The 27,401-nt window shown below is 44.9% G+C and overlaps 7 non-coding genes across 7 annotated transcripts; all 7 read right to left on the bottom strand.

Annotated features, from left to right (window-relative positions):
- Window positions 1-5: 5 nt before the first annotated feature.
- Window positions 6-305, bottom strand: LOC146854421 (signal recognition particle RNA). Its single transcript, XR_014959109.1, has one exon.
- A 3,408-nt stretch (window positions 306-3,713) lies between these two features.
- Window positions 3,714-4,013, bottom strand: LOC146854420 (signal recognition particle RNA). Its single transcript, XR_014959108.1, has one exon.
- Window positions 4,014-11,204: 7,191 nt separating this feature from the next.
- LOC146854419 (signal recognition particle RNA) lies at window positions 11,205-11,504 on the bottom strand. The gene has a single exon (XR_014959105.1).
- A 3,408-nt stretch (window positions 11,505-14,912) lies between these two features.
- On the bottom strand, window positions 14,913-15,212 carry LOC146854418 (signal recognition particle RNA). Its single transcript, XR_014959104.1, has one exon.
- A 3,407-nt stretch (window positions 15,213-18,619) lies between these two features.
- Window positions 18,620-18,919, bottom strand: LOC146854417 (signal recognition particle RNA). The gene has a single exon (XR_014959261.1).
- Window positions 18,920-22,331: 3,412 nt separating this feature from the next.
- LOC146854416 (signal recognition particle RNA) lies at window positions 22,332-22,631 on the bottom strand. Its single transcript, XR_014959322.1, has one exon.
- A 3,410-nt stretch (window positions 22,632-26,041) lies between these two features.
- LOC146854415 (signal recognition particle RNA) lies at window positions 26,042-26,341 on the bottom strand. The gene has a single exon (XR_014959072.1).
- Between the last annotated feature and the right edge of the window lie 1,060 nt (window positions 26,342-27,401).

Here is a 27,401-nt window from a genome sequence, read left to right as displayed (position 1 = left end):
AAAAAGAGAGGCTAGGTCTCACTATTTTGCTCAGGCTGTTTTACACGTACTGCTCACAGGTGCTGTCCTGCTACCAATGGGCATGGAAGCTTTGGCCTGCTCTGTTTCCAGCCTGGGTCGGTGCACCTCTCGTTACACAACCTGAAATTCTAGAGCTCCCTCTAGAACACCATATTGATGCCCAATGCAGCATGGACACCTGATCAACACAGCTGAGTGCAGCCCAGAAACCCTGAGCTCAAGCAATCCACAAGCCTCTGCCTCCCAAGTAACTAGGACAACAGGCACACGCCACCTTGCCCGGCAAACACTGCAGCTGTCCTAATGATGAAATGCATTCCATAAGTAAGGATAATGATAAAGTAAGGTGGAATGAATTGATGGTTTACCAACCATGTTTCAAGAAAATCAATTTCACTATCCTTCAAAGAAAGGAAAAAAATGTCTTATCAAGAAGCAGTGTGAATATGGGAAGGGCCTTTAAAAAAGATGTGGAGTTTCCTAAAGTAAAAAAGAGGGTTGAACTGATTGAAGGGAGAGAGGAAGTAGGGTCGGAAAGATTGTGACGGGGAAGTGAATACAACATAAATACTAGTATTTAGAGAGTGAGAGACAGGTAGAGGGACAGAAGGGAAAGGAGAATGAGAGTGAGAGAGAAGAGCCAGGTTAGGGCTGAGTTTCTCTTTATCTGGCAGTGACTCCCTGTAGAAGCTTGCCGGCACAATTTAGGCTGTCCTGTAGGCTTCCCTTGTTATGCCGAGCCAGCCAATATTGAGAAAAATAGCATGGGTCACAATGATGGAACTCGTCTGCAACATCGGAAGTTTTAAAGTAGTATGGAGTGGGAGGGCTAGAAGAGTTACCATAAAGAATGAATACACGTCATTCTGTTCTCTAGCCTCAACAGCTGCAAGAGAGGAACTCCTGCTGGCCAAGAAGACCAATGTCAGTTCAGCTTGAACAGGTGAAAGCATGCCTGATTCTGCAAAGGTATGAGATTACACTTTTGCGTCAGAGGTGGTCAGGGGCTATTGCACATTAGGAAACCGTTTATATAGGTCCAGTTGGATTACTCTATCTTCTACCACCTCAAAATCAGCTGCTCATGCAGTGTTCTATACCGATGAGCTATTTTGGTCCTCCCTGCCCCTTCCAGCTAGTGGGTCCCCTGACTAGGGAAAGTGATTCGAACAGATTTGCATATCTTTTCATAGGAGACTTCTTGACCTATTTTATACTGTGCCAAATCAAGGTAGATTGAGTAATGATCTTGACAGACCTATATTGGAGAACTGCAGTGTGAGAAAGTGGCTCTGTATATACTGTTCCCAAATAGGTACAGGGTGTACAGAGTCCACAGTCCCCAGAGGTTTGGCAGAGGCTAAAGTTAGATATAACCTTACTCTCTAAAGTGGTAGCTTGGTCGAGCAGTAAGGCAGTATCAGAGGACAGTGTAAAGCATTTGTTGCACACACTCAGTCAGCAAATGGTCTCACACACTCAATAACTGAACTCTAGGCCAATGGTTTATCTACAAAAAATATATGCTTGTTTTATTTTAGAACCAACAATAGGTATTAAAATATACTTTCTCAGAATGAGATGCTTTATATAAATACTTTTGCAATATGCAATTGACTTTTGTAGAAAGTTACAAGTGGTTGCAATAGGCAACAACATTTTAAACACAATAATGCATTGAGCTCAATGGAAGTTTCAAGTTATTTGCAACAGATTACTTTTAGGATTACTTTTGGATTTCCAGGACTGGATCCTAGATTCAGTCCTGGGTCAGTACTTGGAATCAAGTGATAAAAGTCGACTTAATTACTGTGATGATTTTTAGACAATATTTTGCTATTTTAAAAGTTGACAGAAAATATTTCATAGAAAACAGTCTAAGATTCCCTATGGCAGAAAATTCAAGTTGCAGGTATAGTATGTTCTCGTTACTTTTGTAATCCAGTACTGGGTGCCTAGACTCAGTACTGGGACCTTTATCCAAAACAGGTAAGTAATTACGTTTTCAGAAATTATACGAATTTTTAAAGAATATTTAAAGTTTGCAGAAATTGACACTTAGAAGAAATTTCACAGAAAAACAGTCAATGATTTCCTACGGGAGAAAATTGGGTTACTGGTAAGTACAGTTGTAAGTATTTTTCAGAGTCAGTGCTGGGCACCAAGATCCAGCACTGGGAGCTCACCTAATAGCAGGTGAGTATTTTCGTTTTCGTTACACGGCTGATTTTTGGTGAATATTTTAAGTTTTGAAAAGTGCACACTTGGAAGAAATTTCAGGAAAACCCAGTCAATGTTACCCTATGGAGAAGATTGAGTTATCGGTTTAAAGGTAAGTACTCGACTGGCAGAGTTAAGGTTCTGGGCATAGACTCAGGCGTCTCCCAGGGTCAGGTAGGTACAGTTGGTTCACCCTCAGCGGCACAAGGGCGGCCGGGTGCAGAGAGAGTTAGGCCCAATGTTATCCTATGAGAGGTAGGGGGGCCGTGGTTGGTGGCTGCTGACTAGCAGGCCACGTGGCTGTGGGAGCTGGGCTCCTGGTCACTTATCCAGGGCAAGTGGGGAAGTAGATAGATGTAGAGGTTGCACTGCCAGGGCCACTCGGACGGCTGGGTGCAGGGTGCTTTTGAGCATTCGGGCACTCAATTGATTTGAATGGGAAATCTCTGGTTTAGAAAAAGACTGCAAGCTCGGGGACGAAGATTCTTCAGGTGCCACCACCACTTCGAGAGGTAAGTTGGGTAGTTGGAGGATAGGTAGGTACCCCGGGATTGGGCACAGGGGGCCGCGGAGCGCCGGGTGCAGGGGTACCTTTTGGAGTCGGGAAATCTTACCCTCTGTTGATCGCGGTTGGGGGGGCACCTGGTTCTGAGGCTGCAGGCTTCTTCAGGAGTGTCGAGGGAGGTCCTTGGGTGCCGGACTCGGGGTCACAGTCGCCGTGGGGTCGTCCTTGTGGTCTTTGTTCACTCTGGCACAGGCCAGGCTTGGTGGGTGCAGAGTGTGAAGGGTTCGCGGTTCCGGGCTGCTGCCAGGGATTAGAAGTAGATTTGAGTAGAGCCTCTACTCATGGGAGTCCCAGGGGTTTAGAGTCAAAAGGTAGCCAGGTGCTCCAGGGTTTGTGAGGTTGCTGGCCACAAGAGATGCCGGGTTGGAGCAGGAGCAGGTTCGAGGGTCGACAGGCCAGAGGCTCCAACGTTTGGGAGTTGCACAGCCCTCAGTCTTTTCATGTTTCGCTCAAAGAGTGAAGGGTCCTGTAATTTCTCCTTCTCATTCACATATGAAAAGAATGAGGGCTAATCAAAAAATGAATTAGAGCTGGACGTAGAAATGCAGCAGATGGGCCAGCAAGCGCATTTCTAAGTTGCACTATGAAGGATGCTTTTGTACTTGACAGATCAGTTTAATCCTACAGGTGCTCTAAAAGGAAGAATGCATTTGAGTCATCCTTGCTGAAAATCACACAGCCATTTATTCTAGGTTGCACTGAGTTTTCAGTCCTCTCCGCCTGCTAGCTTGTTGTTGCAATATGTCTCAATTCTGGAGAATTGTCTGCTATGCTGAAATGCGTGGCCCAGTTCAAATGTTCATCATATTTCCTGGAAAAATATCAAAAGGAAAACAAAGATTTGGTTTTGGGAAAATAATTTATTACACCTTGTAAAAATCAAAACTTTCACATTTGAGTCAAAAAAGAGAGGCTAGGTCTCACTATTTTGCTCAGGCTGTTTTACACGTACTGCTCACAGGTGCTGTCCTGCTACCAATGGGCATGGAAGCTTTGGCCTGCTCTGTTTCCAGCCTGGGTCGGTGCACCTCTCGTTACACAACCTGAAATTCTAGAGCTCCCTCTAGAACACCATATTGATGCCCAATGCAGCATGGACACCTGATCAACACAGCTGAGTGCAGCCCAGAAACCCTGAGCTCAAGCAATCCACAAGCCTCTGCCTCCCAAGTAACTAGGACAACAGGCACACGCCACCTTGCCCGGCAAACACTGCAGCTGTCCTAATGATGAAATGCATTCCATAAGTAAGGATAATGATAAAGTAAGGTGGAATGAATTGATGGTTTACCAACCATGTTTCAAGAAAATCAATTTCACTATCCTTCAAAGAAAGGAAAAAAATGTCTTATCAAGAAGCAGTGTGAATATGGGAAGGGCCTTTAAAAAAGATGTGGAGTTTCCTAAAGTAAAAAAGAGGGTTGAACTGATTGAAGGGAGAGAGGAAGTAGGGTCGGAAAGATTGTGACGGGGAAGTGAATACAACATAAATACTAGTATTTAGAGAGTGAGAGACAGGTAGAGGGACAGAAGGGAAAGGAGAATGAGAGTGAGAGAGAAGAGCCAGGTTAGGGCTGAGTTTCTCTTTATCTGGCAGTGACTCCCTGTAGAAGCTTGCCGGCACAATTTAGGCTGTCCTGTAGGCTTCCCTTGTTATGCCGAGCCAGCCAATATTGAGAAAAATAGCATGGGTCACAATGATGGAACTCGTCTGCAACATCGGAAGTTTTAAAGTAGTATGGAGTGGGAGGGCTAGAAGAGTTACCATAAAGAATGAATACACGTCATTCTGTTCTCTAGCCTCAACAGCTGCAAGAGAGGAACTCCTGCTGGCCAAGAAGACCAATGTCAGTTCAGCTTGAACAGGTGAAAGCATGCCTGATTCTGCAAAGGTATGAGATTACACTTTTGCGTCAGAGGTGGTCAGGGGCTATTGCACATTAGGAAACCGTTTATATAGGTCCAGTTGGATTACTCTATCTTCTACCACCTCAAAATCAGCTGCTCATGCAGTGTTCTATACCGATGAGCTATTTTGGTCCTCCCTGCCCCTTCCAGCTAGTGGGTCCCCTGACTAGGGAAAGTGATTCGAACAGATTTGCATATCTTTTCATAGGAGACTTCTTGACCTATTTTATACTGTGCCAAATCAAGGTAGATTGAGTAATGATCTTGACAGACCTATATTGGAGAACTGCAGTGTGAGAAAGTGGCTCTGTATATACTGTTCCCAAATAGGTACAGGGTGTACAGAGTCCACAGTCCCCAGAGGTTTGGCAGAGGCTAAAGTTAGATATAACCTTACTCTCTAAAGTGGTAGCTTGGTCGAGCAGTAAGGCAGTATCAGAGGACAGTGTAAAGCATTTGTTGCACACACTCAGTCAGCAAATGGTCTCACACACTCAATAACTGAACTCTAGGCCAATGGTTTATCTACAAAAAATATATGCTTGTTTTATTTTAGAACCAACAATAGGTATTAAAATATACTTTCTCAGAATGAGATGCTTTATATAAATACTTTTGCAATATGCAATTGACTTTTGTAGAAAGTTACAAGTGGTTGCAATAGGCAACAACATTTTAAACACAATAATGCATTGAGCTCAATGGAAGTTTCAAGTTATTTGCAACAGATTACTTTTAGGATTACTTTTGGATTTCCAGGACTGGATCCTAGATTCAGTCCTGGGTCAGTACTTGGAATCAAGTGATAAAAGTCGACTTAATTACTGTGATGATTTTTAGACAATATTTTGCTATTTTAAAAGTTGACAGAAAATATTTCATAGAAAACAGTCTAAGATTCCCTATGGCAGAAAATTCAAGTTGCAGGTATAGTATGTTCTCGTTACTTTTGTAATCCAGTACTGGGTGCCTAGCAGGGCCGGACTGGGAACTAAAAGCAGCCCTGGCACATTTTGCCAGACCAGCCCCCGTCCGGTGCGTAGCGAGCGCAGCGAGCGAGCCCGACCGCTACTAGAGGGTTTGGGGGGGGGGGGGGGGGGTTTCACCCCCACGAAAATTTTGAAACATGACAGACCAAAATGGTGAATTTTACAGCACATTTTTCATTACATATTCAAATTGTATTAACTTTCAAAGCACAGTAAATAGTAGATGATGACCTTAAAGAGCACCAGGTTACCCACCCAGGCATATGTACCCATAGACATTCTTTCAGAGAGCACCAAAAATAGACACAAATAGTGAATCAGAGAGAACAAAGTAAAAGTGAGACAAGCCCTCACATGGTGTGTAGTGAGCAAGCAAAGTGAGAAACCACTACTAGGGGGAGTTTGGGGGGTTGAACTTCTCCCCCCCCCCCAAGAAAATTTGGGAGACAGAAAGGCCAAAACAAAGCATTTTTCAACACATTTTTCATTACATATTAGATTGAATTAACTTTTAAAGCATAGTAAATGAAATTGCATACAGTGCTGCCCAGGACTCTTTAAGAGGCTGTACAGTGATGATCACAACACTCTTCGGGCCACTCTTCTCTTTTCAACAAAAAGTGCTATGCATTTTAGGCTTTTTTTTTTTAAGACTGTTTCAACGTCATAACTTTAGAGCATAAAAACTACATTCTGATATTCTCTTTTGTATTTTCAATAAATTGTCACTCACGTTGTCACACATTAAGCACCGAGGCCAGAAACTGGGAAATGTCACTCATAAGCATCTGATAAATAGTACATAGGGCACAGAGGCCAGAAACTATGGAAACATCACACCCATGCAGTGTAACTCTTAATAATAATTACAATTATTCCTCGAATTTAAGCAGTTTGTGCAAGATCAGTTGTTCTGGGTACACGTGTTCTGAATAGTGATAATGCTCCCTGCCCCCTCTACCCCAACCCCCAGGCGGACCCGCCAAGAGGCCTAAACACTCATGAAAAACAAATGAAGATGTCTGCATAATACATTCATTGACAAAATATATTGTATAGAAACGCTGGGAGGAACATAAACAAGCACTCACTGCGGCAATAGGTCTGGCTATGTTTTTACGTGGGGAGGAAAGAGAGGGGGGGAAGGAAGGGGGAGAGAGAGAGGTAGACAGAAGAAGAGAAAGGGTGAAGAAGAGGGAGAAAAAGAGGAAGAGAATGAGAGATAGAGGAAGGAGGGGAATGAGAGAAAGACGGAGAGAGGGATGGAAAGACTAGAGAGAGAGAGAGCGATAGAGAGAGGGACGAGAGGGAGAAAAGGCTAGATAGCAAGGGGTAGAGAGCGAGAGAGATATGGGGATAGAGATGGAGAGAGGGGGATAGAGAAGGAGAGAGGGAGATAGAGGAGGGAGAGAGTGAGAGAGCAAAAGAGGGATGGGTATAGAGAGAACGATTGATAGGGAGAGAGGGATAAATGGAGAGCGTGTGAGGGAGCGAGAGAGAGGGATAGAAAGAGAGAGAGAGAGAGAGAGAGAGAGAGAGAGAGAGAGAGAGAGAGAGAGAGAGAGAGAGAGAGACTCTCTCTATATCCCTCTCAGAGAGAGAGAGAAAGGGAGAGGGAGAGACACCTTAATATAGAGCACTGTCCACCCAGTCTTTAAAGGTTGCCATATACTAGTCAAGTTATGTCTATTAGCTGATCCATTCAATATAGCAGCTTCCACTTTGAAGTTGTCCATGAACGGTATCACTAGTGCCTATTTCTGTTAAGGGGTCCATCCATATCTAAACTGTGTTTAACCATGCCCAGTCTTGCAATCACCACACCTGCAAACACCATAACTTTATGTTCCCTTGCCATGATTGACTCCTCTGACCCTAAACAAATCTAACAACAGGATGGTATCATCCGCAGACTCTAGAGTGTTATTGACATTTTTAAAAACTGCTCCTCAGATCTCCACCAAGTCCTGACATAGGGCAAACACGTGCATAACATAATCTATGGCACATCGAGGATATTTGTGTGCTTTCCCTCTCCCTCTCTCAACAGGTTTGACATATGTGTTACACTTGAATTTTCAGTAGTACTTGTTTTTTTCCGTCCTCTGTGAACCTTTAGTTGGTGCAGTTAATGGTCAGCAGCAGCCGTACTCTGAACATTGTTCCAGCAGCAAGGAGAGTGCAAGCCAGCACTCATAGGAGCAACACCGAATACTATAGAAAGCAAAAAAAGACTGCAAGCAAGTACCTCGTGTAGGGAGCAAGAGTGAGAGTGCGAGCTGACATGCATTACAACAAGGAGGTGGCGCAAGTCAGCGACAGCGAGTAGAGACCAGCAGCACCCGTTGTAGCACACAGCAGAGCAATGAAAGCTTGCGACTGTACTAAGACAACAGTAGCAAAGTGCAGGCTATGAAGTTTTATAGGGAAAAACTTGAGTTTGCAACCTGTCATGTGCTACAGGGAGAAACGAGATAGAGCGAGCCTTCTTATACTAAAGAGAGAAACCCAGGATTTCAACCTCTCACGGAACCCCTCAAGTGAGAAAGGAGAGTGTGCGTTTTTTCTATTTATAGGGGGTGAACTGAGAGAGCAAACTGTCACTTATCACAGAGGGAAATAGGCGTTTGCAAACTGGCACTTTTATATTCAGGAAAGTAAAGGCGCAAGCTGTCACTGAACATGCTTCCTTTATTATTGAGAACTCTGGCAAACCACACTTCATTTCACAAAGTCCTCAGAACATGTCTTTTAGATGCTAAATGGGTTGGACATTCTCCTTCTGTCCTATGCTCCCTACCTTGAGGACGCCCGTCTCTGTGTGCTTTATACATCTACAATTAATTATTTCATTCATCCATGGGGAGAAACAGGTGTGCGCGCCTTGAAGTCTAATTGGGACACAATGGGTGTATGCATCCTGTTACACGTAGAGTAAAAGAAGAGGAATACATGCTTACACTTTGAACAGACACGATGTCGATAAACATGTAAAAAATCCATCCTGATGATTTCATTTCAATTTCCGCGGATTGCTGCGTTTTTCCTAGTTCCATCTTTAAGACCCACCTGCTAAAAATGTCTTTGTAGCACGGGCCCTGCACAGTAGTGCTGTGCCGCCCACCACCCATAAATCAGATCTGGCCCCTGACCACTGCAAACAAACAAATACTACACTCACCTGCGCTGCGGGCGGCAGACAGGGGAGATTAAATTCCGGGGTGCGGATCTCTTTGCAGGCTGTCCTGCTCTGAATGCCTGCCTTGACCTCGCCTCAGTCACGCGCACTTCCCAATGCGCATGAGCATCACTGCAGACACCACCCTAAAAAAAAACAGCGGTGACGCGGAGGCAGTGACATATGCGCGCTGCGCGTCTTCAACAACAAAACATCATCATGGTCAGGTGACAGGAGGTGAGGTCAGGTGGTGACGTAGTGTGTAAGTATAATGAGTAGGGCCGCTGGGCGGGGTGGCGACGTGGCGGCCTGACTGCCCCATAATCAAAATGAAATAATTTATGCGAAATCGGCGCGGCACCGCAGCTCACACCAGGGATCTTAGACAGCAGCCAGGCGGCTGATTGTGATGTGCTTAATGTACTGCTGCTGTAAACACTGTCTGAGTTCTGTTGTTGGGGCCGAAGTGGACCGTCAAATCGGCCCCAACAACAGAACCGGCCCCCGGTCACGAAACCGGCCCCCACCCCATCCAGCCTACCGGGGGATTGCCCGGTGCCCGGAATGACCAGTCCGGCCCTGGTGCCTAGACTCAGTACTGGGACCTTTATCCAAAACAGGTAAGTAATTACGTTTTCAGAAATTATACGAATTTTTAAAGAATATTTAAAGTTTGCAGAAATTGACACTTAGAAGAAATTTCACAGAAAAACAGTCAATGATTTCCTACGGGAGAAAATTGGGTTACTGGTAAGTACAGTTGTAAGTATTTTTCAGAGTCAGTGCTGGGCACCAAGATCCAGCACTGGGAGCTCACCTAATAGCAGGTGAGTATTTTCGTTTTCGTTACTCGGCTGATTTTTGGTGAATATTTTAAGTTTTGAAAAGTGCACACTTGGAAGAAATTTCAGGAAAACCCAGTCAATGTTACCCTATGGAGAAGATTGAGTTATCGGTTTAAAGGTAAGTACTCGACTGGCAGAGTTAAGGTTCTGGGCATAGACTCAGGCGTCTCCCAGGGTCAGGTAGGTACAGTTGGTTCACCCTCAGCGGCACAAGGGCGGCCGGGTGCAGAGAGAGTTAGGCCCAATGTTATCCTATGAGAGGTAGGGGGGCCGTGGTTGGTGGCTGCTGACTAGCAGGCCACGTGGCTGTGGGAGCTGGGCTCCTGGTCACTTATCCAGGGCAAGTGGGGAAGTAGATAGATGTAGAGGTTGCACTGCCAGGGCCACTCGGACGGCTGGGTGCAGGGTGCTTTTGAGCATTCGGGCACTCAATTGATTTGAATGGGAAATCTCTGGTTTAGAAAAAGACTGCAAGCTCGGGGACGAAGATTCTTCAGGTGCCACCACCACTTCGAGAGGTAAGTTGGGTAGTTGGAGGATAGGTAGGTACCCCGGGATTGGGCACAGGGGGCCGCGGAGCGCCGGGTGCAGGGGTACCTTTTGGTGTCGGGAAATCTTACCCTCTGTTGATCGCGGTTGGGGGGGCACCTGGTTCTGAGGCTGCAGGCTTCTTCAGGAGTGTCGAGGGAGGTCCTTGGGTGCCGGACTCGGGGTCACAGTCGCCGTGGGGTCGTCCTTGTGGTCTTTGTTCACTCTGGCACAGGCCAGGCTTGGTGGGTGCAGAGTGTGAAGGGTTCGCGGTTCCGGGCTGCTGCCAGGGATTAGAAGTAGATTTGAGTAGAGCCTCTACTCATGGGAGTCCCAGGTGTTTAGAGTCAAAAGGTAGCCAGGTGCTCCAGGGTTTGTGAGGTTGCTGGCCACAAGAGATGCCGGGTTGGAGCAGGAGCAGGTTCGAGGGTCGACAGGCCAGAGGCTCCAACGTTTGGGAGTTGCACAGCCCTCAGTCTTTTCATGTTTCGCTCAAAGAGTGAAGGGTCCTGTAATTTCTCCTTCTCATTCACATATGAAAAGAATGAGGGCTAATCAAAAAATGAATTAGAGCTGGACGTAGAAATGCAGCAGATGGGCCAGCAAGCGCATTTCTAAGTTGCACTATGAAGGATGCTTTTGTACTTGACAGATCAGTTTAATCCTACAGGTGCTCTAAAAGGAAGAATGCATTTGAGTCATCCTTGCTGAAAATCACACAGCCATTTATTCTAGGTTGCACTGAGTTTTCAGTCCTCTCCGCCTGCTAGCTTGTTGTTGCAATATGTCTCAATTCTGGAGAATTGTCTGCTATGCTGAAATGCGTGGCCCAGTTCAAATGTTCATCATATTTCCTGGAAAAATATCAAAAGGAAAACAAAGATTTGGTTTTGGGAAAATAATTTATTACACCTTGTAAAAATCAAAACTTTCACATTTGAGTCAAAAAAGAGAGGCTAGGTCTCACTATTTTGCTCAGGCTGTTTTACACGTACTGCTCACAGGTGCTGTCCTGCTACCAATGGGCATGGAAGCTTTGGCCTGCTCTGTTTCCAGCCTGGGTCGGTGCACCTCTCGTTACACAACCTGAAATTCTAGAGCTCCCTCTAGAACACCATATTGATGCCCAATGCAGCATGGACACCTGATCAACACAGCTGAGTGCAGCCCAGAAACCCTGAGCTCAAGCAATCCACAAGCCTCTGCCTCCCAAGTAACTAGGACAACAGGCACACGCCACCTTGCCCGGCAAACACTGCAGCTGTCCTAATGATGAAATGCATTCCATAAGTAAGGATAATGATAAAGTAAGGTGGAATGAATTGATGGTTTACCAACCATGTTTCAAGAAAATCAATTTCACTATCCTTCAAAGAAAGGAAAAAAATGTCTTATCAAGAAGCAGTGTGAATATGGGAAGGGCCTTTAAAAAAGATGTGGAGTTTCCTAAAGTGAAAAAGAGGGTTGAACTGATTGAAGGGAGAGAGGAAGTAGGGTCGGAAAGATTGTGACGGGGAAGTGAATACAACATAAATACTAGTATTTAGAGAGTGAGAGACAGGTAGAGGGACAGAAGGGAAAGGAGAATGAGAGTGAGAGAGAAGAGCCAGGTTAGGGCTGAGTTTCTCTTTATCTGGCAGTGACTCCCTGTAGAAGCTTGCCGGCACAATTTAGGCTGTCCTGTAGGCTTCCCTTGTTATGCCGAGCCAGCCAATATTGAGAAAAATAGCATGGGTCACAATGATGGAACTCGTCTGCAACATCGGAAGTTTTAAAGTAGTATGGAGTGGGAGGGCTAGAAGAGTTACCATAAAGAATGAATACACGTCATTCTGTTCTCTAGCCTCAACAGCTGCAAGAGAGGAACTCCTGCTGGCCAAGAAGACCAATGTCAGTTCAGCTTGAACAGGTGAAAGCATGCCTGATTCTGCAAAGGTATGAGATTACACTTTTGCGTCAGAGGTGGTCAGGGGCTATTGCACATTAGGAAACCGTTTATATAGGTCCAGTTGGATTACTCTATCTTCTACCACCTCAAAATCAGCTGCTCATGCAGTGTTCTATACCGATGAGCTATTTTGGTCCTCCCTGCCCCTTCCAGCTAGTGGGTCCCCTGACTAGGGAAAGTGATTCGAACAGATTTGCATATCTTTTCATAGGAGACTTCTTGACCTATTTTATACTGTGCCAAATCAAGGTAGATTGAGTAATGATCTTGACAGACCTATATTGGAGAACTGCAGTGTGAGAAAGTGGCTCTGTATATACTGTTCCCAAATAGGTACAGGGTGTACAGAGTCCACAGTCCCCAGAGGTTTGGCAGAGGCTAAAGTTAGATATAACCTTACTCTCTAAAGTGGTAGCTTGGTCGAGCAGTAAGGCAGTATCAGAGGACAGTGTAAAGCATTTGTTGCACACACTCAGTCAGCAAATGGTCTCACACACTCAATAACTGAACTCTAGGCCAATGGTTTATCTACAAAAAATATATGCTTGTTTTATTTTAGAACCAACAATAGGTATTAAAATATACTTTCTCAGAATGAGATGCTTTATATAAATACTTTTGCAATATGCAATTGACTTTTGTAGAAAGTTACAAGTGGTTGCAATAGGCAACAACATTTTAAACACAATAATGCATTGAGCTCAATGGAAGTTTCAAGTTATTTGCAACAGATTACTTTTAGGATTACTTTTGGATTTCCAGGACTGGATCCTAGATTCAGTCCTGGGTCAGTACTTGGAATCAAGTGATAAAAGTCGACTTAATTACTGTGATGATTTTTAGACAATATTTTGCTATTTTAAAAGTTGACAGAAAATATTTCATAGAAAACAGTCTAAGATTCCCTATGGCAGAAAATTCAAGTTGCAGGTATAGTATGTTCTCGTTACTTTTGTAATCCAGTACTGGGTGCCTAGACTCAGTACTGGGACCTTTATCCAAAACAGGTAAGTAATTACGTTTTCAGAAATTATACGAATTTTTAAAGAATATTTAAAGTTTGCAGAAATTGACACTTAGAAGAAATTTCACAGAAAAACAGTCAATGATTTCCTACGGGAGAAAATTGGGTTACTGGTAAGTACAGTTGTAAGTATTTTTCAGAGTCAGTGCTGGGCACCAAGATCCAGCACTGGGAGCTCACCTAATAGCAGGTGAGTATTTTCGTTTTCGTTACTCGGCTGATTTTTGGTGAATATTTTAAGTTTTGAAAAGTGCACACTTGGAAGAAATTTCAGGAAAACCCAGTCAATGTTACCCTATGGAGAAGATTGAGTTATCGGTTTAAAGGTAAGTACTCGACTGGCAGAGTTAAGGTTCTGGGCATAGACTCAGGCGTCTCCCAGGGTCAGGTAGGTACAGTTGGTTCACCCTCAGCGGCACAAGGGCGGCCGGGTGCAGAGAGAGTTAGGCCCAATGTTATCCTATGAGAGGTAGGGGGGCCGTGGTTGGTGGCTGCTGACTAGCAGGCCACGTGGCTGTGGGAGCTGGGCTCCTGGTCACTTATCCAGGGCAAGTGGGGAAGTAGATAGATGTAGAGGTTGCACTGCCAGGGCCACTCGGACGGCTGGGTGCAGGGTGCTTTTGAGCATTCGGGCACTCAATTGATTTGAATGGGAAATCTCTGGTTTAGAAAAAGACTGCAAGCTCGGGGACGAAGATTCTTCAGGTGCCACCACCACTTCGAGAGGTAAGTTGGGTAGTTGGAGGATAGGTAGGTACCCCGGGATTGGGCACAGGGGGCCGCGGAGCGCCGGGTGCAGGGGTACCTTTTGGTGTCGGGAAATCTTACCCTCTGTTGATCGCGGTTGGGGGGGCACCTGGTTCTGAGGCTGCAGGCTTCTTCAGGAGTGTCGAGGGAGGTCCTTGGGTGCCGGACTCGGGGTCACAGTCGCCGTGGGGTCGTCCTTGTGGTCTTTGTTCACTCTGGCACAGGCCAGGCTTGGTGGGTGCAGAGTGTGAAGGGTTCGCGGTTCCGGGCTGCTGCCAGGGATTAGAAGTAGATTTGAGTAGAGCCTCTACTCATGGGAGTCCCAGGGGTTTAGAGTCAAAAGGTAGCCAGGTCCTCCAGGGTTTGTGAGGTTGCTGGCCACAAGAGATGCCGGGTTGGAGCAGGAGCAGGTTCGAGGGTCGACAGGCCAGAGGCTCCAACGTTTGGGAGTTGCACAGCCCTCAGTCTTTTCATGTTTCGCTCAAAGAGTGAAGGGCCCTGTAATTTCTCCTTCTCATTCACATATGAAAAGAATGAGGGCTAATCAAAAAATGAATTAGAGCTGGACGTAGAAATGCAGCAGATGGGCCAGCAAGCGCATTTCTAAGTTGCACTATGAAGGATGCTTTTGTACTTGACAGATCAGTTTAATCCTACAGGTGCTCTAAAAGGAAGAATGCATTTGAGTCATCCTTGCTGAAAATCACACAGCCATTTATTCTAGGTTGCACTGAGTTTTCAGTCCTCTCCGCCTGCTAGCTTGTTGTTGCAATATGTCTCAATTCTGGAGAATTGTCTGCTATGCTGAAATGCGTGGCCCAGTTCAAATGTTCATCATATTTCCTGGAAAAATATCAAAAGGAAAACAAAGATTTGGTTTTGGGAAAATAATTTATTACACCTTGTAAAAATCAAAACTTTCACATTTGAGTCAAAAAAGAGAGGCTAGGTCTCACTATTTTGCTCAGGCTGTTTTACACGTACTGCTCACAGGTGCTGTCCTGCTACCAATGGGCATGGAAGCTTTGGCCTGCTCTGTTTCCAGCCTGGGTCGGTGCACCTCTCGTTACACAACCTGAAATTCTAGAGCTCCCTCTAGAACACCATATTGATGCCCAATGCAGCATGGACACCTGATCAACACAGCTGAGTGCAGCCCAGAAACCCTGAGCTCAAGCAATCCACAAGCCTCTGCCTCCCAAGTAACTAGGACAACAGGCACACGCCACCTTGCCCGGCAAACACTGCAGCTGTCCTAATGATGAAATGCATTCCATAAGTAAGGATAATGATAAAGTAAGGTGGAATGAATTGATGGTTTACCAACCATGTTTCAAGATAATCAATTTCACTATCCTTCAAAGAAAGGAAAAAAATGTCTTATTAAGAAGCAGTGTGAATATGGGAAGGGCCTTTAAAAAAGATGTGGAGTTTCCTAAAGTAAAAAAGAGGGTTGAACTGATTGAAGGGAGAGAGGAAGTAGGGTCGGAAAGATTGTGACGGGGAAGTGAATACAACATAAATACTAGTATTTAGAGAGTGAGAGACAGGTAGAGGGACAGAAGGGAAAGGAGAATGAGAGTGAGAGAGAAGAGCCAGGTTAGGGCTGAGTTTCTCTTTATCTGGCAGTGACTCCCTGTAGAAGCTTGCCGGCACAATTTAGGCTGTCCTGTAGGCTTCCCTTGTTATGCCGAGCCAGCCAATATTGAGAAAAATAGCATGGGTCACAATGATGGAACTCGTCTGCAACATCGGAAGTTTTAAAGTAGTATGGAGTGGGAGGGCTAGAAGAGTTACCATAAAGAATGAATACACGTCATTCTGTTCTCTAGCCTCAACAGCTGCAAGAGAGGAACTCCTGCTGGCCAAGAAGACCAATGTCAGTTCAGCTTGAACAGGTGAAAGCATGCCTGATTCTGCAAAGGTATGAGATTACACTTTTGCGTCAGAGGTGGTCAGGGGCTATTGCACATTAGGAAACCGTTTATATAGGTCCAGTTGGATTACTCTATCTTCTACCACCTCAAAATCAGCTGCTCATGCAGTGTTCTATACCGATGAGCTATTTTGGTCCTCCCTGCCCCTTCCAGCTAGTGGGTCCCCTGACTAGGGAAAGTGATTCGAACAGATTTGCATATCTTTTCATAGGATACTTCTTGACCTATTTTATCCTGTGCCAAATCAAGGTAGATTGAGTAATGATCTTGACAGACCTATATTGGAGAACTGCAGTGTGAGAAAGTGGCTCTGTATATACTGTTCCCAAATAGGTACAGGGTGTTCAGAGTCCACAGTCCCCAGAGGTTTGGCAGAGGCTAAAGTAAGATATAACCTTACTCTCTAAAGTGGTAGCTTGGTCGAGCAGTAAGGCAGTATCAGAGGACAGTGTAAAGCATTTGTTGCACACACTCAGTCAGCAAATGGTCTCACACACTCAATAACTGAACTCTAGGCCAATGGTTTATCTACAAAAAATATATGCTTGTTTTATTTTAGAACCAACAATAGGTATTAAAATATACTTTCTCAGAATGAGATGCTTTATATAAATACTTTTGCAATATGCAATTGAGTTTTGTAGAAAGTTACAAGTGTTTGCAATAGGCAACAACATTTTAAACACAATAATGCGTTGAGCTCAATGGAAGTTTCAAGTTATTTGCAACAGATTACTTTTAGGATTACTTTTGGATTTCCAGGACTGGATCCTAGATTCAGTCCTGGGTCAGTACTTGGAATCAAGTGATAAAAGTCGACTTAATTACTGTGATGATTTTTAGACAATATTTTGCTATTTTAAAAGTTGACTGAAAATATTTCATAGAAAACAGTCTAAGATTCCCTATGGCAGAAAATTCAAGTTGCAGGTATAGTATGTTCTCGTTACTTTTGTAATCCAGTACTGGGTGCCTAGACTCAGTACTGGGACCTTTATCCAAAACAGGTAAGTAATTACGTTTTCAGAAATTATACGATTTTTAAAGAATATTTAAAGTTTGCAGAAATTGACACTTAGAAGAAATTTCACAGAAAAACAGTCAATGATTTCCTATGGGAGAAAATTGGGTTACTGGTAAGTACAGTTGTAAGTATTTTTCAGAGTCAGTGCTGGGCACCAAGATCCAGCACTGGGAGCTCACCTAATAGCAGGTGAGTATTTTCGTTTTCGTTACTCGGCTGATTTTTGGTGAATATTTTAAGTTTTGAAAAGTCCACACTTGGAAGAAATTTCAGGAAAAACCAGTCAATGTTACCCTATGGAGAAGATTGAGTTATCGGTTTAAAGGTAAGTACTCGACTGGCAGAGTTAAGGTTCTGGGCATAGACTCAGGCGTCTCCCAGGGTCAGGCAGGTACAGTTGGTTCACCCTCAGCGGCACAAGGGTGGCCGGGTGCAGAGAGAGTTAGGCCCAATGTTATCCTATGAGAGGTAGGGGGGCCTTGGTTGGTGGCTGCTGACTAGCAGGCCACGTGGCTGTGGGAGCTGGGCTCCTGGTCACTTATCCAGGGCAAGTGGGGAAGTAGATAGATGTAGAGGTTGCACTGCCAGGGCCACTCGGACGGCTGGGTGCAGGGTGCTTTTGAGCATTCGGGCGCTCAATTGATTTGAATGGGAAATCTGTGGTTTAGAAAAAGACTGCAAGCTCGGGGGCGAAGATTCTTCAGGTGCCACCACCACTTCGAGAGGTAAGTTGGGTAGTTGGAGGATAGGTAGGTACCCGGGGATTGGGCACAGGGGGCCGCGGAGCGCCGGGTGCAGGGGTACCTTTTGGTGTTGGGAAATCTTACCCTCTGTTGATCGCGGTTGGGGGGGCACCTGGTTCTGAGGCTGCAGGCTTCTTCAGGAGTGTCGAGGGAGGTCCTTGGGTGCCGGACTCGGGGTCACAGTCGCCATGGGGTCGTCCTTGTGGTCTTTGTTCACTCTGGCACAGGCCAGGCTTGGTGGGTGCAGAGTGTGAAGGGTTCGCGGTTCCGGGCTGCTGCCAGGGATTAGAAGTAGACTTGAGTAGAGCCTCTACTCATGGGAGTCCCAGGGGTTTAGAGTCAAAAGGTAGCCAGGTCCTCCAGGGTTTGTGAGGTTGCTGGCCACAAGAGATGCCGGGTTGGAGCAGGAGCAGGTTCGATGGTCGACAGGCCAGAGGCTCCAACGTTTGGGAGTTGCACAGCCCTCAGTCTTTTCATGTTTCGCTCAAAGAGTGAAGGGCCCTGTAATTTCTCCTTCTCATTCACATATGAAAAGAATGAGGGCTAATCAAAAAATGAATTAGAGCTGGACGTAGAAATGCAGCAGAAGGGCCAGCAAGCGCATTTCTAAGTTGCTCTATGAAGGATGCTTTTGTACTTGACAGATCAGTTTAATCCTACAGGTGCTCTAAAAGGAAGAATGCATTTGAGTCATCCTTGCTGAAAATCACACAGCCATTTATTCTAGGTTGCACTGAGTTTTCAGTCCTCTCCGCCTGCTAGCTTGTTGTTGCAATATGTCTCAATTCTGGAGAATTTTCTGCTATGCTGAAATGCGTGGCCCAGTTCAAATGTTCATCATATTTCCTGGAAAAATATCAAAAGGAAAACAAACATTTGGTTTTGGGAAAATAATTTATTACACCTTGTAAAAATCAAAACTTTCACATTTGAGTCAAAAAAGAGAGGCTAGGTCTCACTATTTTGCTCAGGCTGTTTTACACGTACTGCTCACAGGTGCTGTCCTGCTACCAATGGGCATGGAAGCTTTGGCCTGCTCTGTTTCTAGCCTGGGTCGGTGCACCTCTCGTTACACAACCTGAAATTCTAGAGCTCCCTCTAGAACACCATATTGATGCCCAATGCAGCATGGACACCTGATCAACACAGCTGAGTGCAGCCCAGAACCCCTGAGCTCAAGCAATCCACAAGCCTCTGCCTCCCAAGTAACTAGGACAACAGGCACACGCCACCTTGCCCGGCAAACACTGCAGCTGTCCTAATGATGAAATGCATTCCATAAGTAAGGATAATGATAAAGTAAGGTGGAATGAATTGATGGTTTACCAACCATGTTTCAAGAAAATCAATTTCACTATCCTTCAAAGAAAGGAAAAAAAGGTCTTATCAAGAAGCAGTGTGAATATGGGAAGGGCCTTTAAAAAAGATGTGGAGTTTCCTAAAGTAAAAAAGAGGGTTGAACTGATTGAAGGGAGAGAGGAAGTAGGGTCGGAAAGATTGTGACGGGGAAGTGAATACAACATAAATACTAGTATTTAGAGAGTGAGAGACAGGTAGAGGGACAGAAGGGAAAGGAGAGTGAGAGTGAGAGAGAAGAGCCAGGTTAGGGCTGAGTTTCTCTTTATCTGCCAGTGACTCCCTGTAGAAGCTTGCCGGCACAATTTAGGCTGTCCTGTAGGCATCCCTTGTTATGCCGAGCCAGCCAATATTGAGAAAAATAGCATGGGTCACAATGATGGAACTCGTCTGCAACATCGGAAGTTTTAAAGTAGTATGGAGTGGGAGGGCTAGAAGAGTTACCAATATAAAGAATGAATACACGTCATTCTGTTCTCTAGCCTCAACAGCTGCAAGAGAGGAACTCCTGCTGGCCAAGAAGACCAATGTCAGTTCAGCTTGAACAGGTGAAAGCATGCCTGATTCTGCAAAGGTATGAGATTACACTTTTGCGTCAGAGGTGGTCACGGGCTATTGCACATTAGGAAATCGTTTATTGAGGTCCAGTTGAATTACTCTATCTTCTACCACCTCAAAATCAGCTGCTCATGCAGTGTTCTATACCGATGAGCTATTTTGGTCCTCCCTGCCCCTTCCAGCTAGTGGGTCCCCTGACTAGGGAAAGTGATTCGAACAGATTTGCATATCTTTTCATAGGAGACTTCTTGACTTATTTTATACTGTGCCAAATCAAGGTAGATTGAGTAATGATCTTGACAGACCTATATTGGAGAACTGCAGTGTGAGAAAGTGGCTCTGTATATACTGTTCCCAAATAGATACAGGGTGTACAGAGTCCACAGTCCCCAGAGGTTTGGCAGAGGCTAAAGTTAGATATAACCTTACTCTCTAAAGTGGTAGCTTGGTCGAGCAGTAAGGCAGTATCAGAGGACAGTGTAAAGCATTTGTTGCACACACTCAGTCAGCAAATGGTCTCACACACTCAATAACTGAACTCTAGGCCAATGGTTTATCTACAAAAAATATATGCTTGTTTTATTTTAGAACCAACAATAGGTATTAAAATATACTTTCTCAGAATGAGATGCTTTATATAAATACTTTTGCAATATGCAATTGAATTTTTTTAGAAAGTTACAAGTGGTTGCAATAGGCAACAACATTTTAAACACAATAATGCATTGAGCTCAATGGAAGTTTCAAGTTATTTGCAACAGATTACTTTTAGGATTACTTTTGGATTTCCAGGACTGGATCCTAGATTCAGTCCTGGGTCAGTACTTGGAATCAAGTGATAAAAGTCGACTTAATTACTGTGATGATTTTTAGACAATATTTTGCTATTTTAAAAGTTGACAGAAAATATTTCATAGAAAACAGTCTAAGATTCCCTATGGCAGAACATTCAAGTTGCAGGTATAGTATGTTCTCGTTACTTTTGTAATCCAGTACTGGGTGCCTAGACTCAGTACTGGGACCTTTATCCAAAACAGGTAAGTAATTACGTTTTCAGAAATTATACGATTTTTAAAGAATATTTAAAGTTTGCAGAAATTGACACTTAGAAGAAATTTCACAGAAAAACAGTCAATGATTTCCTATGGGAGAAAATTGGGTTACTGGTAAGTACAGTTGTAAGTATTTTTCAGAGTCAGTGCTGGGCACCAAGATCCAGCACTGGGAGCTCACCTAATAGCAGGTGAGTATTTTCGTTTTCGCTACTCGGCTGATTTTTGGTGAATATTTTAAGTTTTGAAAAGTCCACACTTGGAAGAAATTTCAGGAAAAACCAGTCAATGTTACCCTATGGAGAAGATTGAGTTATCGGTTTAAAGGTAAGTACTCGAGTGGCAGAGTTAAGGTTCTGGGCATAGACTCAGGCGTCTCCCAGGGTCAGGTAGGTACAGTTGGTTCACCGTCAGCGGCACAAGGGTGGCCGGGTGCAGAGAGAGTTAGGCCCAATGTTATCCTATGAGAGGTAGGGGGGCCTTGGTTGGTGGCTGCTGACTAGCAGGCCACGTGGCTGTGGGAGCTGGGCTCCTGGTCACTTACCCAGGGCAAGTGGGGAAGTAGATAGATGTAGAGGTTGCACTGCCAGGGCCACTCGGACGGCTGGGTGCAGGGTGCTTTTGAGCATTCGGGCGCTCAATTGATTTGAATGGGAAATCTGTGGTTTAGAAAAAGACTGCAAGCTCGGGGATGAAGATTCTTCAGGTGCCACCACCACTTCGAGAAGTAAGTTGGGTAGTTGGAGGATAGGTAGGTACCCGGGGATTGGGCACAGGGGGCCGCGGAGCGCCGGGTGCAGGGGTACCTTTTGGTGTTGGGAAATCTTACCCTCTGTTGATCGCGGTTGGGGGGGCACCTGGTTCTGGGGCTGCAGGCTTCTTCAGGAGTGTCGAGGGAGGTCCTTGGGTGCCGGACTCGGGGTCACAGTCGCCGTGGGGTCGTCCTTGTGGTCTTTGTTCACTCTGGCACAGGCCAGGCTTGGTGGGTGCAGAGTGTGAAGGGTTCGCGGTTCCGGGCTGCTGCCAGGGATTAGAAGTAGACTTGAGTAGAGCCTCTACTCATGGGAGTCCCAGGGGTTTAGAGTCAAAAGGTAGCCAGGTCCTCCAGGGTTTGTGAGGTTTGCTGGCCACAAGAGATGCCGGGTTGGAGCAGGAGCAGGTTCGATGGTCGACAGGCCAGAGGCTCCAACGTTTGGGAGTTGCACAGCCCTCAGTCTTTTCATGTTTCGCTCAAAGAGTGAAGGGCCCTGTAATTTCTCCTTCTCATTCACATATGAAAAGAATGAGGGCTAATCAAAAAATGAATTAGAGCTGGACGTAGAAATGCAGCAGAAGGGCCAGCAAGCGCATTTCTAAGTTGCTCTATGAAGGATGCTTTTGTACTTGACAGATCCGTTTAATCCTACAGGTGCTCTAAAAGGAAGAATGCATTTGAGTCATCCTTGCTGAAAATCACACAGCCATTTATTCTAGGTTGCACTGAGTTTTCAGTCCTCTCCGCCTGCTAGCTTGTTGTTGCAATATGTCTCAATTCTGGAGAATTGTCTGCTATGCTGAAATGCGTGGCCCAGTTCAAATGTTCATCATATTTCCTGGAAAAATATCAAAAGGAAAACAAAGATTTGGTTTTGGGAAAATAATTTATTACACCTTGTAAAAATCAAAACTTTCACATTTGAGTCAAAAAAGAGAGGCTAGGTCTCACTATTTTGCTCAGGCTGTTTTACACGTACTGCTCACAGGTGCTGTCCTGTTACCAACGGGCATGGAAGCTTTGGCCTGCTCTGTTTCCAGCCTGGGTCGGTGCACCTCTCGTTACACAACCTGAAATTCTAGAGCTCCCTCTAGAACACCATATTGATGCCCAATGCAGCATGGACACCTGATCAACACAGCTGAGTGCAGCCCAGAACCCCTGAGCTCAAGCAATCCACAAGCCTCTGCCTCCCAAGTAACTAGGACAACAGGCACACGCCACCTTGCCCGGCAAACACTGCAGCTGTCCTAATGATGAAATGCATTCCATAAGTAAGGATAATGATAAAGTAAGGTGGAATGAATTGATGGTTTACCAACCATGTTTCAAGAAAATCAATTTCACTATCCTTCAAAGAAAGGAAAAAAATGTCTTATCAAGAAGCAGTGTGAATATGGGAAGGGCCTTTAAAAAAGATGTGGAGTTTCCTAAAGTAAAAAAGAGGGTTGAACTGATTGAAGGGAGAGAGGAAGTAGGGTCGGAAAGATTGTGACGGGGAAGTGAATACAACATAAATACTAGTATTTAGAGAGTGAGAGACAGGTAGAGGGACAGAAGGGAAAGGAGAGTGAGAGTGAGAGAGAAGAGCCAGGTTAGGGCTGAGTTTCTCTTTATCTGCCAGTGACTCCCTGTAGAAGCTTGCCGGCACAATTTAGGCTGTCCTGTAGGCATCCCTTGTTATGCCGAGCCAGCCAATATTGAGAAAAATAGCATGGGTCACAATGATGGAACTCGTCTGCAACATCGGAAGTTTTAAAGTAGTATGGAGTGGGAGGGCTAGAAGAGTTACCATAAAGAATGAATACACGTCATTCTGTTCTCTAGCCTCAACAGCTGCAAGAGAGGAACTCCTGCTGGCCAAGAAGACCAATGTCAGTTCAGCTTGAACAGGTGAAAGCATGCCTGATTCTGCAAAGGTATGAGATTACACTTTTGCGTCAGAGGTGGTCAGGGGCTATTGCACATTAGGAAACCGTTTATTGAGGTCCAGTTGGATTACTCTATCTTCTACCACCTCAAAATCAGCTGCTCATGCAGTGTTCTATACCGATGAGCTATTTTGGTCCTCCCTGCCCCTTCCAGCTAGTGGGTCCCCTGACTAGGGAAAGTGATTCGAACAGATTTGCATATCTTTTCATAGGAGACTTCTTGACCTATTTTATCCTGTGCCAAATCAAGGTAGATTGAGTAATGATATTGACAGACCTATATTGGAGAACTGCAGTGTGAGAAAGTGGCTCTGTATATACTGTTCCCAAATAGGTACAGGGTGTACAGAGTCCACAGTCCCCAGAGGTTTGGCAGAGGCTAAAGTTAGATATAACCTTACTCTCTAAAGTGGTAGCTTGGTCGAGCAGTAAGGCAGTATCAGAGGACAGTGTAAAGCATTTGTTGCACACACTCAGTCAGCAAATGGTCTCACACACTCAATAACCGAACTCTAGGCCAATGGTTTATCTACAAAAAATATATGCTTGTTTTATTTTAGAACCAACAATAGGTATTAAAATATACTTTCTCAGAATGAGATGCTTTATATAAATACTTTTGCAATATGCAATTGACTTTTGTAGAAAGTTACAAGTGGTTGCAATAGGCAACAACATTTTAAACACAATAATGCATTGAGCTCAATGGAAGTTTCAAGTTATTTGCAACAGATTACTTTTAGGATTACTTTTGGATTTCCAGGACTGGATCCTAGATTCAGTCCTGGGTCAGTACTTGGAATCAAGTGATAAAAGTCGACTTAATTACTGTGATGATTTTTAGACAATATTTTGCTATTTTAAAAGTTGACAGAAAATATTTCATAGAAAACAGTCTAAGATTCCCTATGGCAGAACATTCAAGTTGCAGGTATAGTATGTTCTCGTTACTTTTGTAATCCAGTACTGGGTGCCTAGACTCAGTACTGGGACCTTTATCCAAAACAGGTAAGTAATTACGTTTTCAGAAATTATACGATTTTTAAAGAATATTTAAAGTTTGCAGAAATTGACACTTAGAAGAAATTTCACAGAAAAACAGTCAATGATTTCCTATGGGAGAAAATTGGGTTACTGGTAAGTACAGTTGTAAGTATTTTTCAGAGTCAGTGCTGGGCACCAAGATCCAGCACTGGGAGCTCACCTAATAGCAGGTGAATATTTTCGTTTTCGTTACTCGGCTGATTTTTGGTGAATATTTTAAGTTTTGAAAAGTCCACACACCAGAAGAAATTTCAGGAAAAACCAGTCAATGTTACCCTATGGAGAAGATTGAGTTATCGGTTTAAAGGTAAGTACTCGACTGGCAGAGTTAAGGTTCTGGGCATAGACTCAGGCGTCTCCCAGGGTCAGGTAGGTACAGTTGGTTCACCCTCAGCGGCACAAGGGTGGCCGGGTGCAGAGAGAGTTAGGCCCAATGTTATCCTATGAGAGGTAGGGGGGCCTTGGTTGGTGGCTGCTGACTAGCAGGCCACGTGGCTGTGGGAGCTGGGCTCCTGGTCACTTATCCAGGGCAAGTGGGGAAGTAGATAGATGTAGAGGTTGCACTGCCAGGGCCACTCGGACGGCTGGGTGCAGGGTGCTTTTGAGCATTCGGGCGCTCAATTGATTTGAATGGGAAATCTCTGGTTTAGAAAAAGACTGCAAGCTCGGGGGCGAAGATTCTTCAGGTGCCACCACCACTTCGAGAGGTAAGTTGGGTAGTTGGAGGATAGGTAGGTACCCCGGGATTGGGGACAGGGGGCCGCGGAGCGCCGGGTGCAGGGGTACCTTTTGGTGTCGGGAAATCTTACCCTCTGTTGATCGTGGTTGGGGGGGGCACCTGGTTCTGAGGCTGCAGGCTTCTTCAGGAGTGTCGAGGGAGGTCCTTTGGTGTCGGACTCGGGGTCACAGTCGCCGTGGGGTCGTCCTTGTGGTCTTTGTTCACTCTGGCACAGGCCAGGCTTGGTGGGTGCAGAGTGTGAAGGTTTCGCGGTTCCGGGCTGCTGCCAGGGATTAGAAGTAGATTTGAGTAGAGCCTCTACTCATGGGAGTCCCAGGGGTTTAGAGTCAAAAGGTAGCCAGGTCCTCCAGGGTTTGTGAGGTTGCTGGCCACAAGAGATGCCGGGTTGGAGCAGGAGCAGGTTCGAGGGTCGACAGGCCAGAGGCTCCAACGTTTGGGAGTTGCACAGCCCTCAGTCTTTTCATGTTTCGCTCAAAGAGTGAAGGGCCCTGTAATTTCTCCTTCTCATTCACATATGAAAAGAATGAGGGCTAATCAAAAAATGAATTAGAGCTGGACGTAGAAATGCAGCAGAAGGGCCAGCAAGCGCATTTCTAAGTTGCTCTATGAAGGATGCTTTTGTACTTGACAGATCAGTTTAATCCTACAGGTGCTCTAAAACGAAGAATGCATTTGAGTCATCCTTGCTGAAAATCACACAGCCATTCATTCTAGGTTGCACTGAGTTTTCAAGTCCTCTCCGCCTGCTAGCTTGTTGTTGCAATATGTCTCAATTCTGGAGAATTGTCTGCTATGCTGAAATGCGTGGCCCAGTTCAAATGTTCATCATATTTCCTAGAAAAATATCAAAAGGAAAACAAAGATTTGGTTTTGGGAAAATAATTTATTACACCTTGTAAAAATCAAAACTTTCACATTTGAGTCAAAAAAGAGAGGCTAGGTCTCACTATTTTGCTCAGGCTGTTTTACACGTACTGCTCACAGGTGCTGTCCTGCTACCAATGGGCATGGAAGCTTTGGCCTGCTCTGTTTCCAGCCTGGGTCGGTGCACCTCTCGTTACACAACCTGAAATTCTAGAGCTCCCTCTAGAACACCATATTGATGCCCAATGCAGCATGGACACCTGATCAACACAGCTGAGTGCAGCCCAGAACCCCTGAGCTCAAGCAATCCACAAGCCTCTGCCTCCCAAGTAACTAGGACAACAGGCACACGCCACCTTGCCCGGCAAACACTGCAGCTGTCCTAATGATGAAATGCATTCCATAAGTAAGGATAATGATAAAGTAAGGTGGAATGAATTGATGGTTTACCAACCATGTTTCAAGAAAATCAATTTCACTATCCTTCAAAGAAAGGAAAAAAATGTCTTATCAAGAAGCAGTGTGAATATGGGAAGGGCCTTTAAAAAAGATGTGGAGTTTCCTAAAGTAAAAAAGAGGGTTGAACTGATTGAAGGGAGAGAGGAAGTAGGGTCGGAAAGATTGTGACGGGGAAGTGAATACAACATAAATACTAGTATTTAGAGAGTGAGAGACAGGTAGAGGGACAGAAGGGAAAGGAGAGTGAGAGTGAGAGAGAAGAGCCAGGTTAGGGCTGAGTTTCTCTTTATCTGCCAGTGACTCCCTGTAGAAGCTTGCCGGCACAATTTAGGCTGTCCTGTAGGCATCCCTTGTTATGCCGAGCCAGCCAATATTGAGAAAAATAGCATGGGTCACAATGATGGAACTCGTCTGCAACATCGGAAGTTTTAAAGTAGTATGGAGTGGGAGGGCTAGAAGAGTTACCATAAAGAATGAATACACGTCATTCTGTTCTCTAGCCTCAACAGCTGCAAGAGAGGAACTCCTGCTGGCCAAGAAGACCAATGTCAGTTCAGCTTGAACAGGTGAAAGCATGCCTGATTCTGCAAAGGTATGAGATTACACTTTTGCGTCAGAGGTGGTCAGGGGCTATTGCACATTAGGAAACCGTTTATTGAGGTCCAGTTGGATTACTCTATCTTCTACCACCTCAAAATCAGCTGCTCATGCAGTTTTCTATACCGATGAGCTATTTTGGTCCTCCCTGCCCCTTCCAGCTAGTGGGTCCCCTGACTAGGGAAAGTGATTCGAACAGATTTGCATATCTTTTCATAGGAGACTTCTTGACCTATTTTATCCTGTGCCAAATCAAGGTAGATTGAGTAATGATCTTGACAGACCTATATTGGAGAACTGCAGTGTGAGAAAGTGGCTCTGTATATACTGTTCCCAAATAGGTACAGGGTGTACAGAGTCCACAGTCCCC

Source organism: Triturus cristatus, chromosome 4_1, assembly GCF_964204655.1.
Source record: "Triturus cristatus chromosome 4_1, aTriCri1.1, whole genome shotgun sequence".
Lineage (NCBI taxonomy): Eukaryota > Metazoa > Chordata > Amphibia > Caudata > Salamandridae > Triturus > Triturus cristatus.
The sequence above is the reverse complement of the archived record's forward strand: the minus strand, read 5'-3'. Positions and strand labels throughout refer to the sequence as shown.